Below are 12,659 nucleotides of genomic sequence, written 5' to 3'. Positions count from 1 at the left end.
CACGGAGGCGGGCTTAATGACATCACTTGTATGCAAATGGACTCATTAATATGTATTATATCATTCATATGCAAATGACTTTGTGCGGTTTGGGGCTGGTTTTGGGCGTGGAAATTTTTTTCCATCTGGCAACACTGAGATTCACACATGGTGCATAGTCTTTCTGAATTAGTATGCATATGCAGGAGTATAGGGAAAAGAATACACACTCTTTCTGAAGGAGTGTGCATTGTTTACAAATAGTGCCAACTGTGAGTAATGTATACTCTGTGTACAGTGCGCACTCTTGCACATTGCTTCGACCCTTAACAACATTGATCCGGTGATGGCATTATGTTCATAAACTAGACACAAGTTAATACATTGATAACCATAGACACAAACTTCATCCTTCCACAAGAGGGTGCGTGTGAGGTTATTGTATATGTCCTTTTCCAAACCAGAATCAGCCGGTCTAGGAATGAAAGAGAGTGTAACAGAGGGGTAACTGTACATACTTTGCAGCAATACATTACAAACATACGTCCACGGTGGAGAAAAGGACTGCAACATTACAGTCATTTTTTTTTTCAATCCGTGCCATTTGCTGCAAGCACAGAAACGATCCGAATGAAAAAGAACTCGGCAATGACAGCCTGCTCCTGAAACAGAGCAGCAAAATACACACGCTAAACTGCTGATGGGGCATCCCGGAAAACACAGTGAATAAGAAGAGAAAAAGCAACTGGGGCAGGCAAGGTTCTTCTGTGTGGTGACTCCGACCTGTAGGATCGGGACAGGTAAGGGCTGTAGTACTACCTGTTAGGTTCACCGGCGAACGTCTGCCGGTGGATGGCTGCCTGCTTGCTTGAACTGAACTGCAAATTCGTTTCGTAGGCTCAGTAGCGCTGCTGCTGCGAGAGGTAACTGCCGGTCATTCATTGTTTGAGGGAGATCTGAGGTTGTGTCTTCGCCCAGGCGGGCTGCCAGATCTCTAGGAGCAAATGGAATCCCCCACCAAGGCGCTTTGTGATCTGGACTGTGTTGGCATTACACTTTTGCACATTTTTTGTCCAGAATCGTGCAAAAACTCTGAGCATCTGACTTGCAGGTCGAACTTTTGTTTGCCGACGTATGTGAGATCTGTCTGTGTTGTATTTCTCAAACAGATCTAAAGAGAGACCCCAAACTTTCCAAATGTTGTGAGTTTAAATTTGGCACATAAATGTATTATTAATATAAGAAAAGCTTAATATCCATGCCAATGCTCAGAGTTGCCATTTTGTTACATTTATGTTTGTGTGTAGTCTTGGTGATCACAATGTTGAAAAAGACTGTGTGGCTGGGGTTGTAATTGTTTGTGCTGGAAAGCGGTGTAGGAGATTCACAGTCCGCACAGCTAATAGGCCGGCAGTTCCGAATCCCAGCAGATGATAAGGAGAGAAGCTGCTGAACCAATCAGGGCTTTCCGAGATTATAGTCGGCAGGCAGGGAAATATGCGACTGCTACCATGGGCTAATGTTTTCTTCCTCGCTGTATGTAGTACGCTGCCGGATAGCGATCCTGACCTGCACACTGTAGATTCCCCTCGTCCCCTGCTTTTCTGTCGATTATTGTAGTTGGACCCTCTCTCCTCTCTGTGTCCTCGCTTTCTGACCCAAGACACTCTTTAATTTAATTTGCCTTTAATTGTAACTTGTAAAAGCCCAAAATAAACTTGTATTTAAGATTTCTGAACTGAGGCTTCCAACACCACTTCCTGGTCTGCCATGGGCAGAAAAATTGTGTCCAAAGGACAAAAAGACACAGGGCCCGATGTAATAAAGCATGAGTTAAAATGTGTTCTACTTTTTAGCATACTTTTTACTTGTTCACATAGTTTAAAAAATGCATGAATGCATAAGGTAAAAATGTCTTTAATGCATCAGTAGAGCGAATGCTACATACCTGTAGAAGGTATTCTCCAAGGACAGCAGGCTGATTGTTCTCACTGATGGGTGACGTCCACGGCAGCCCCTCCAATCGGAATCTTCACTAGCAAAAGCCTTTGCTAGCCCTCGCGCACCGCGCATGCGCGGCCGTCTTCCCACCCGAAACCGGCTCGTGCCGGCCAGTCTCATATGTAGCAAGACAAAGAGAAGGGAAGACACAACTCCAAAAGGGGAGGCGGGCGGGTTTGTGAGAACAATCAGCCTGCTGTCCTCGGAGAATACCTTCTACAGGTATGTAGCATTCGCTTTCTCCGAGGACAAGAAGGCTGCTTGTTCTCACTGATGGGGTATCCCTAGCCCCCAGGCTCACTCAAAACAACAACCATGGTCAATTGGGCCTCGCAACGGCGAGAACATAACTGAGATTGACCTAACAATTTATCCAACTAACTGAGAGTGCAGCCTGGAACAGAAAAAACATGGGCCTAGGGGGGTGGAGTTGGATTCTAAACCCCGAACAAATTCTGAAGCACTGACTGCCCGAACCGACTGTCGCGTCGGGTATCCTGCTGCAGGCAGTAATGAGATGTGAATGTGTGGACAGATGACCATGTCGCAGCTTTGCAAATCTCTTCAATAGTGGCTGACTTCAAGTGGGCTACCGACGCTGCCATGGCTCTAACATTATGAGCCGTGACATGACCCTCAAGAGCCAGCCCAGCCTGGGCGTAAGTGAAGGAAATGCAATCTGCTAGCCAATTGGATATGGTGCGTTTCCCCACAGCCACTCCCCTCCTGTTGGGATCAAAAGAAACAAACAATTGGGCGGACTGTCTGTTGGGCTGTGTCCGCTCCAGATAGAAGGCCAATGCTCTCTTGCAGTCCAATGTGTGCAGCTGACGTTCAGCAGGGCAGGAATGAGGACGGGGAAAAAATGTTGGCAAGACAATTTACTGGTTCAGATGGAACTCCGACACAACATTTGGCAAGAACTTAGGGTGAGTGCGGAGGACTACTCTGTTGTGATGAAATTTTGTGTAAGGGGCCTGGGCTACCAGGGCCTGAAGCTCACTGACTCTACGAGCTGAAGTAACTGCCACCAAGAAAATGACCTTCCAGGTCAAGTACTTCAGATGGCAGGAATTCAGTGGCTCAAAAGGAGGTTTCATCAGCTGGGTGAGAACGACATTGAGATCCCATGACACTGTAGGAGGTTTGACAGGGGGCTTTGACAAAAGCAAACCTCTCATGAAGCGAACAACTAAAGGCTGTCCTGAGATCGGCTTACCTTCCACACAGTAATGGTATGCACTGATTGCACTAAGGTGAACCCTTACAGAGTTGGTCTTGAGACAGACTCAGACAAGGTGCAGAAGGTATTCAAGCAGGGTCTGTGTAGGACAAGAGCGAGGATCTAGGGCCTTGCTGTCACACCAGACGGCAAACCTCCTCCATAGAAAGAAGTAACTCCTCTTAGTGGAATCTTTCCTGGAAGCAAGCAAGATGCGGGAGACACCCTCTGACAGACCCAAAGAGTCAAAGTCTACGCTCTCATCATCCAGGCCGTGAGAGCCAGAGACCGGAGGCTGGGATGCAGAAGCGCCCCTTCGTCCTGTGTGATGAGGGTCGGAAACAGTCCAATCTCCACGGTTCTTCGGAGGACAACTCCAGAAGAAGAGGGAACCAGATCTGACGCGGCCAAAAAGGAGCAATCAGAATCATGGTGCCTCGGTCTTGCTTGAGTTTCAACAAAGTCCTTCCCCACCAGAGGTATGGGAGGATAAGCATACAGCAGACCCTCCCCCAGTCCAGGAGGAAGGCATCCGATGCCAGTCTGCCGTGGGCCTGAAGCCTGGAACAGAACTGAGGGACTTTGTGGTTGCTCGAGATGCGAAAAGATCTACCAAGGGGGTGCCCCACACCTGGAAGATCTGACGCACTACAACGGGAATTCAGCGACCACTCGTGAGGTTGCATAATCCTGCTCAACCTGTCGGCCAGACTGTTGTTTACGCCTGCCAGATATGTGGCTTGGAGCACCATGCCTTGACGGCGAGCCCAGAGCCACATGCTGACGGCCTCCTGACACAGGGGGCGAGATCCGGTGCCCCCCCTGCTTGTTGATGTAATACATGGCAACCTGGTTGTCTGTCTGAATTTGGATAATTTGGTGGGACAGCCGATCTCTGAAAGCCTTCAGAGCGTTCCAGACCGCTCGTAACTCCAGAAGATTGATCTGCAGATCGCGTTCCTGGAGGGACCAGTTTCCCTGGGTGTGAAGCCCATCGACATGAGCTCCCCACCCAGTAGAGACGCATCCGTCTTCAGCACTTTTTGTGGCTGAGGAATTTGGAAAGGACGTCCCAGAGTCAATTGGACCAAATCGTCCACTAATACAGGGATTTGAGAAAACTCGTGGACAGGTGGATCACGTCTTCTAGATCCCCAGCAGCCTGAAACCACTGGGAAGCTAGGGTCCATTGAGCAGATCTCATGTGAAGGCGGGCCATGGGAGTCACATGAACTGTGGAGGCCATATGGCCCAGCAATCTCAACATCTGCCGAGCTGTGACCTGCTGGGACGCTCGCACCCGCGAGACGAGGGACAACAAGTTGTTGGCTCTCGCCTCTGGGAGATAGGCACGAGCCGTCCGAGAATCCAGCAGAGCTCCTATGAATTCGAGTTTCTGCACTGGGAGAAGGTGGGACTTGGGATAATTTATCACAAACCCCAGTAGCTCCAGGAGGCGAATAGTCATCTGCATGAACTGTAGAGCTCCTGCCTCGGTTGTGTTCTTCACCAGCCAATCGTCGAGATATGGGAACACGTGTACCCCCAGTCTGTGAAGTGCCGCTGCTACTACAGCCAAGCACTTCGTGAACACTCTGGGCGCAGAGGCGAGCCCAAAGGGTAGCACACAGTACTGGAAGTGACGTGTGCCCAGCTGAAATAGCTGATACTGTCTGTGAGCTGGCAGTATCAGGATGTGAGTGTAGGCGGTCCTTCAAGTCCAGAGAGCATAGCCAATCGTTTTCCTGAATCATGAGAAGAAGGGTGCCCAGGGAAAGCATCCTGAACTTTTCTTTGACCAGATATTTGTTCAGGGCCCTTAGGTCTAGGATGGGACGCATCCCCCCTGTTTTCTTTTCCACAAGGAAGTACCTGGAATAGAATCCCAACCATTCCTGCCCGGATGGCACGGGCTCGACCGCATTGGTGCTGAGAAGGGCGGAGAGTTCCTCTGCAAGTACCTGCTTGTGCTAGAAGCTGTAAGGACTGAGCTCCCGGTGGACAATTTGGAGGCTTTGAGGCCCAAATTGAGGGTGTATCCTTGCCGGACTATTTGGAGAACCCACTGATCGGAGGTTATGAGAGGCCACCTTTGGTGAAAAACTTTCAACCTCCCTCCGACCGGTAGGTCGCCCGGCACTGACACTTGGATGTCGGCTATGCTCTGCTGGAGCCAGTCAAAAGCTCGTCCCTTGCTTTGCTGGGGAGCCGAGGGGCCTTGCTGAGGCGCACGCTGCTGACGAGAGCGAGCGTGCTGGGGCTTAGCCTGGGCCGCAGGCTGTCGAGAAGGAGGATTGTACCTACGCTTACCAGAAGAGTAGGGAACAGTCTCCCCCCCAAAAAATCGTGTACCTGTAGAGGTAGAAGCTGAAGGCTGCCGGCGGGAGAACTTGTCGAAAGCGGTATCCCGCTGGTGGAGCTGCTCTACCACCTGTTCGACCTTCTCTCCAAAAATATTATCCGCACGGCAAGGCGAGTCCGCAATCCTGCTGCTGGATCCTATTCTCCAGGTCGGAGGCACGCAGCCATGAGAGCCTGCGCATCACCACACCTTGAGCAGCGGCCCTGGACGCAACATCAAAGGTGTCGTACACCCCTCTGACCAGGAATTTTCTGCACGCCTTCAGCTGCCTGACCACCTCCTGAAATGGCTTGGCTTGCTCAGGAGGGAGCTTATCCACCTAGCCCGCCAGCTGCCGCACATTATTCCGCATATGTATGCTCTGTAGAGCTGGTAGGACTGGATTTTGGTCACGAGCATAGAGAATGGTAGGCCTTCCTCCCAAAGGAGTCTAAGGTTCTAGAGTCCTTGCCCGGGGACGCCGAAGCATGCTCCTAGAACTCTTAGCCTTCTTTAGGGCCAGATCCACAACTCCAGAGTCATGAGGCAACTGAGTGTGCATCAGCTCTGGGTCCCCATGGATCCAGTACTGGGACTCGATCTTCTTGGGAATGTGGGGATTACTTAATGGCTTGGTCCAGTTCACCAGCAATGTCTTTTTGAGGACATGATGCATGGGTACTGTGGACGCTTCCTTAGGTGGAGAAGGATAGTCCAGGAGCTCAAACATTTCAGCCCTGGGCTCGTCCTCCACAACCACCCGGGAAGGGGATGGCCGTAGACATCTCCCGGACAAATGCCGCAAAAGACAGACTCTCGGGAGGAGAAAGCTGCCTTTCAGGGGAGGGAGTGGGATCAGAAGGCAGGCCATCAGACTCCTCGTCAGAGAAATATCTGATGTCCTCCTCCTCCTCCCACGAGGCCTCACCATCGGTATCAGAAACAAGTTCATGGACCTGTGTCTGAAGCCGTGCCCGGCTTCGACTCCATGGAACCACGGCCACGGTGGGAGCGTCGAGAGGGTAGACTCCCTTGCCCGCACCGGCGAAGCCCTCCACCGACGTCGTCGGGGAGCCTTCCTGGGAGGCGACCGCAGTCGGTACCGCAAGTGGCACCGATGTCGGAGACCTCACCCCCGGGCAAGGGGCCAGCCTGCGCCTCACTCGAACGGTACCGGTGGCGCAAGCACCCCCGATACCGGAGGGGAAGGGCGCAACAGCTCTCCCAGGATCTCTGGGAGGACGGCCCGAGACTCTCGTGCAGAGCGGCTGTGGAGAAAGACATGGAAGCCGATGCAGGCGTCGAGGTCAGAGTCTGTTCCGGGCGTGGAGGCTGTTCCGGGCTGTCCATAGTGGAGCGCATCGACACCTCTTTGACAGAGGGTGAGCGTCCTCTCGGTGCTGATGCCTACTGGGTGCCGACTCCACTCGGGCGACCCAGAGCTCTCGGTGCCGATACGGGAAGGGGACCGGTGTCGATGCTTCTTCGACTTTTTGGAACAAAGCATGTCCACTGGAACTTCCCGGCACCGACGAGGAGGACGTAGAATCCAGCCGTCGCTTCCCTCGGGGCCGAGGCCGAAGAAGGTCGGTCTCGGGGGGGCTGTACCGCAGGAGCCCTCAGGGTAGGGGGAGACCCACCCGAAGGCTCACCGCCACCAGCAGGGGAATGGACAGCCCTCACCTGCACTCCAGTCGAAGCACCACCGTCCGACGACATCAGCAGAAGTGGAGGTCCCGGTACCACCGACGCAGCCTTCCGATGTCTCAGCCCCGATTCAGAGGGCCGATGCCTCGATGCACTCGATGCAGTCCGCGGCCGAGGACGGAGGTCTGGATGCTGTCGACGTCGATGCACTCGATACTACTCCCGGTGCCGATGCCGACGAAGAGCCCGAGAACAAAACGTTTCCACTGGGCCAATCTCGCTACCTGAGTCCGCTTTTGTAAAGGGCCGCACAGACTACAGCCTGCGGGCGGTGCCAGCCCCCAGACACTGAAGACACGACGCGTGGCCTGTCAGTGAGCGAGATTACCCGGTCGCACTGGGTGCACTTCTTGAAGCCGCTGGCGACTTCGATGACATGGGCGGAAAAAATCACGCCGGCGAGATCAAACTCGTGATTGCGTAAGGCACCAAAAGAGGGGGAGAAAAAATACGACCCGAGGCCTCAAAAGGGCCTACCCGAAGACGAAAAGAAGCTACCGGGGCAAAACTTGAAAATAGAGGAAAGGGAAAAGACCGAAAAGGTCTTCTTCCGAAATCCTTTTTTTTTTTTTTTTTTGTAGCGAAAAGTAAAAAGAGACGCGCGAGGTCAACTTAAGGGGCGCAAACGGCGTAACACGACCGTACCGAGCGCGGACAAAAGAAGACTGGCTGGGCACGAGCCGGTTTCGGGTGGGAAGACGGCGGCGCATGCGCATCGCCGCGCGAGGGCTAGCAAGGCTTTTGCTAGTGAAGATTCCGATTGGAGGGGCTGCCATGGACTTCACCCATCAGTGAGAACAAGCAGCCTGCTTGTCCTCGGAGAGTTTTAAAATACACATTACAATATTCACACAAAAAACGTGAGTAAAAATATGTACTAAAAGCAGGTTTTTACAGAAGGTATGCATTAAGTTGTTGATAAGTTCTAACAACTGTTCCTGTAACTGTTCGGAAACATGTGGATAACGCGTACCACATCATAGGACCCAGGGGCGTAGCCAGACCGGCGGGAGGGGGTTCAGAGCCCAGATGAGGGGGCACATTTTAGCCCCCCTCCGACGCCGCTGACCCCTCCCGCCATTGCCGACCCCCCTGCCGCCGCCGCCACCAACTTTGCAACCCCCTGCCAACGACCCTCTCGACCCCCCTCCCGCCGTCAACCCTTCCCCCGCCGCCGCCATCGCCTACCTTTGCTGGCTAGGGACCCCCAATCCCCGCCAGCCAAGGTCCTCTTGCTTCCCGTGCAAGGCTTCGTTCTGTTTCTGTGGAGTCTACTCCGACCGTCAGAAACAGAACGAAGCCTCCGCGGAAAGCAAGAGGACCCTTGGCTGGTGGGGGTTGGGGTCCCCCGACAAGCAAAGGTAGCTCACGGTGCCTGGCGGGGGGAGAGTTGGCGGCGCGAGGGGGGTCGAAAGGGTCGTCGGCAGGGGGCCCCAGGACCAACTACTAACGGGTCCCGGGCCCCAACGTAGCTACGCCCCTGAGTTAGGACCTTCTATGGAAAGACGCTCTTAAGTTACTAAGGGCCTAATTTTTAAAGCACTTAGACTTTGGTATGGGATTTGCGTTACAAAACGTATGAGAGACTTGCTGACCTGAACATGTATACCCTGGAGGAAAGGAGAAACAGGGGTGATATGATACATACGTTCAAATATTTGAAAGGTATTAATCCGCAAATGAACCTGTTCCGGAGACGGGAAGGCGGTAGAACTACAGGACGTGAAATGAGGTTGAAGGTGGGCAGAAGAAAAATAGGAAGTATTTTTTCACGGAGAGAGTGGTGGATACTTGGAATCCCCTCCCGCGGGAGGTGGTAGAGATGAAAACAGTAACAGAATTCAAAAATGCGTGGCAGTTATGAATGCCCACCTTCCATATCATCAAGCTGATCAATCCATAGACTGGTGGTTGTGTCCATCTACCCAGTGGAGATAGAGAGCAAACTTTTGCCTCCCTATATGTGGTCATGTGCTGGCCGGAAACTCCCGGTATGTGCTCTAAGCTCAGCAAGGTGGTGGTCACACACAAGCATCAGCTCTGGCCTAGGCCATCCAGCTAATTTTAGGTTTTGTTGAGTGCCTTGGGTTGAGGGCTCTTTGAGCAAGTGCAAACTGGGGTGCCAGGGTCCCTCCTTTTCCTCCCCCCTCCCGCTGGCTCCGTTAAAAAAAAAAAAAAAAAAAAAATTTTAAACGTCCTTAAAGGCGTTTATTTCGACGTTTATTTAACGTTCATTGCAGCTACTCACTGGGACACCAGTTCGTTACAGCTCGAGCGGACAGCAGGTAATTTTTACCTTTTTATAGCGGGCAGGGGGGTTCCCCGATTTTCTTCTCCTCGGGCAATATGGCGTCGGAGGGCGAGGGCGCAAAGGGTCGCTCCCCGGATCGCTTGAGCGCTTCTAGAGGGGATGCGGGTGGTCTTACAGCCTGATTCGCCCTTGTTGGGTGACAGTTTCGTGACCGAGAATGTCCCGTCCTTCTCCGGCGTGGCGGTTTTTCCCGCCATAACGCCATCCCCCGCTCCTCGCCTCCGCCATCTTGGCCGGCCACGCGGCTCGGACGGCTTCCTCGTGGGCCTCCCTTGAGGTTGGAGACTTAAATTGCCATGAACGCCCTTAATTTGGGCGGCGGCACAAAAGCGGGCTAAAGTTAAGCGCCATTCTTCCTGCGCGGCTCCCTTCGCGAGTGTCCGCGCCGGACGCCATTTGGATTCGCAGCATGTTTTCTCCCCCGCTCTTGCGGCGCCGGTTTGAGGGTGCGTCTAGGGCTGTTGCCCAGGCTGCGGAAGTGCACAGTCTGGGGGGTTTCTCCCCCGAGTTTGTTTTGCTGCTGCAATCAGCTTTCCTCATGCAAAACGCTGCCCCTGCTCCTCGTCTGGTAAAGAGGTTGAGGTTCCCAGAGGTAAACGCCCTCGGGTTGATTCCCAGTCCTTGGAGGACTTGTCTCCTCCGATGTAGATGAGGGCAGCGTGTCTGAGGTCTCCCAACGGTCCTTTGCGGATTCCTTGGAGGAGACCGGATCCCCGCTTGGATGGAGCGGATGACCCCTCTGCAGCGCGGCTTTTAGCCCAGAGGATTTTGCCCAACCTGTTGTTACAGGCCATGGACACTTTGAAGATTTCCTCTCCGGAGGACGTCTCTCCCTCAGCCTCTTTTGGCTCTGCCATTATGCTGGGGACGAAGCGCTCCGCCTAGAGCCTTCCCACGTGCATGATGCCATGCACAACTTAATTCGGCTCAATGGGATGTCCCGGAAGCGAGCCTTAAAGTGGCTAGGGCTATGTCCCGCCTCTATCCTTTGGCTGTGAGTGAACGTGAGGCCTATCTGTGGCCTACCGTGGATTCTTTAATCACTGCGGTGACTAAGGAAAACGGCGTTGCCGGTGGAAGGTGGCAACGGCCCTAAAGGACGCCCAAGACAGAAGATTGGAGGCGGCCTTAAGGTCGTCCTTTGAGGCGGCTTGCTTTAAGTTTGCAGGCCTCAGTTTGCGGCTCCTATGTGGCCAGGGCGTGCCTGACTATGGTGCAGCGGGCTTCCCCCTCGGATCATTCCTTGAGGGCTGATTGGCCGGCCCTGGAATCGGGCTTAGCCTATTTGGCAGTCTTGCTGTATGATGTCTTGAGGGCCTCAGCTAAAGGCAGGGCTCAGACAATCTCTGCGCGGCGGTGGCTTTGGCTGAAACATTGGTCTGCTGACCACGCCTCTAAATCCCGCCTGGCTAGATTGCCTTTTAAAGGCAAGCTGCTCTTTGGGGTCGAGCTGGACAAAATCGTGACCGATCTCGGCACGTCTAAGGGCAAGAAATTACCAGAGGTCAGGGCTCGGGCTAGTACTCGTCCCGGTACCTCCAGAGGACGGTTGCAGAAAGCCCGTCGGTACCGCCCGGGCAAGTCGGGTTCCTCTGCCCCCTCTTCCTTTAAGAGGAATTTCTCCCCCAAGCAGCATTCCTTTCGCAGAGACCGCCGTCCCGGAGTGCTTCCTCCGGTCCTCCCCCAGGGTCTCGTACCCAATGACGGGGCCTTGGTCCACGCCCCAGTGCAGATTGGAGGACGGCTGTCCTCGTTTCTGGGCGAGTGGACCACAATAACTTCAGACGTGGGTGCTGGAAGTCATCAGAGATGGCTACAAGCTAGAGTTCTGCCGACCCTTAAAAGACGGGTTTGTACTCTCTCCCTGCAAGTCTCCGGTCAAAGCTGTGGCAGTGCAGCAGACCTTGGACAATCTGATCCGCCTGGGCGCGGTCGTTCCTGTGCCAGAAAGTCAGCTTGGCAAGGGACGTTACTCCATTTACTTTGTGGTACCAAAGAAAGGAGGTTCTGTCCGGCCTATCCTCGACCTCAAAGGGGTCAATCGGGCCTGGAAAGTGCGGCACTTTCGCATGGAGACTCTCCGCTCTGTTATAGCGGCAGTGAAGGCAGGAGAGTTCTTGGCTTCCTTGGACATCAAGGAAGCGTACCTGCATATTCCCATCTGGCCTCCTCATCAACGCTTTCTGCGTTTTGCAGTCCTGGGACGACACTTCCAGTTCAGAGCCCTCCCATTCGGGTTGGCTACTGCTCCGCGACCTTTTCCAAAGTAATGGTGGTCATCGCGGCCTTCCTACGAAAGGAAGGGGTACAAGTCCATCCTTATCTGGACGACTGGTTGATCCGAGCCCCCTGTTATGCAGAGTGCGGCAAAGCTGTGGACCGGGTAGTTGCTCTTTTGAGCTCCCTGGGATGGATCATCAACTGGGAGAAGAGCCAGCTGCGCCCGACTCAGTCCCTGGAGTACCTGGGAGTTCGATTCGACACCCAAGTGGCAGAGTGTTCCTGCCAGACAATCGGATTGTCAAACTTCAGGCTCAGGTGGACCAGTTCCTGGGAGCCTCTCCTCTTCGGGCTTGGGACTATGTGCAGCTGTTGGGCTCTATGACGGCCACGATGGAAGTAGTGCCCTGGGCCAGGGCTCATATGAGACCACTTCAACACTCCTTGCTGCAGCGCTGGACTCCGATGTCGGGATTATGCTGTGCGACTTCCCTTGGACCCAGCAGTGCGCAAGCGCTGAGCTGGTGGATGCAGACAGACAAATTGTCTGCGGGAATGCCTCTGGTGACCCCAGAGTGGATTGTCGTCACGACGGACGCCTCTTTGTCGGGCTGGGAGCCCACTGCTTGGGAAGGACAGCGCAGGGGCTCTGGTCTCCTGCAGAGGCAAAGTGGTCTATCAACCTCCTGGAACTCAGAGCCATTCGGTTGGTGCTTTTGGAGTTCATCCCTACTGGTGTGGAAGCCTGTATGGGTCCTGTCGGACAATGCCACAGCTGTGGCCTATGTCAACCGCCAGGGTACCAAGAGCGCCCCTCTAGCCAAAGGCTATGTATCTTTGCCAGTGGGCGGAAGCGAACCTGGAGCAGCTTCAGCGGC

At 53.8% G+C, this 12,659-nt stretch overlaps 1 protein-coding gene across 2 annotated transcripts in view; it reads left to right on the top strand.

Annotated features, from left to right (window-relative positions):
- Nucleotides 1-460: 460 nt before the first annotated feature.
- SLC16A14 (solute carrier family 16 member 14) overlaps nucleotides 461-12,659 on the top strand; it is a 78,231-nt gene continuing 66,032 nt past the window's right edge. For both annotated transcript variants that reach the window (XR_003943623.1, XM_030216980.1), the window contains exon 1: nucleotides 461-779. The gene's annotated coding sequence lies outside the window, so the exon portion shown is untranslated. The remainder of the gene's footprint in view (nucleotides 780-12,659) is intronic.

The sequence above is a fragment of the Microcaecilia unicolor genome, chromosome 10 (assembly GCF_901765095.1).
Source record: "Microcaecilia unicolor chromosome 10, aMicUni1.1, whole genome shotgun sequence".
NCBI lineage: Eukaryota > Metazoa > Chordata > Amphibia > Gymnophiona > Siphonopidae > Microcaecilia > Microcaecilia unicolor.
The sequence above is the reverse complement of the archived record's forward strand: the minus strand, read 5'-3'. Positions and strand labels throughout refer to the sequence as shown.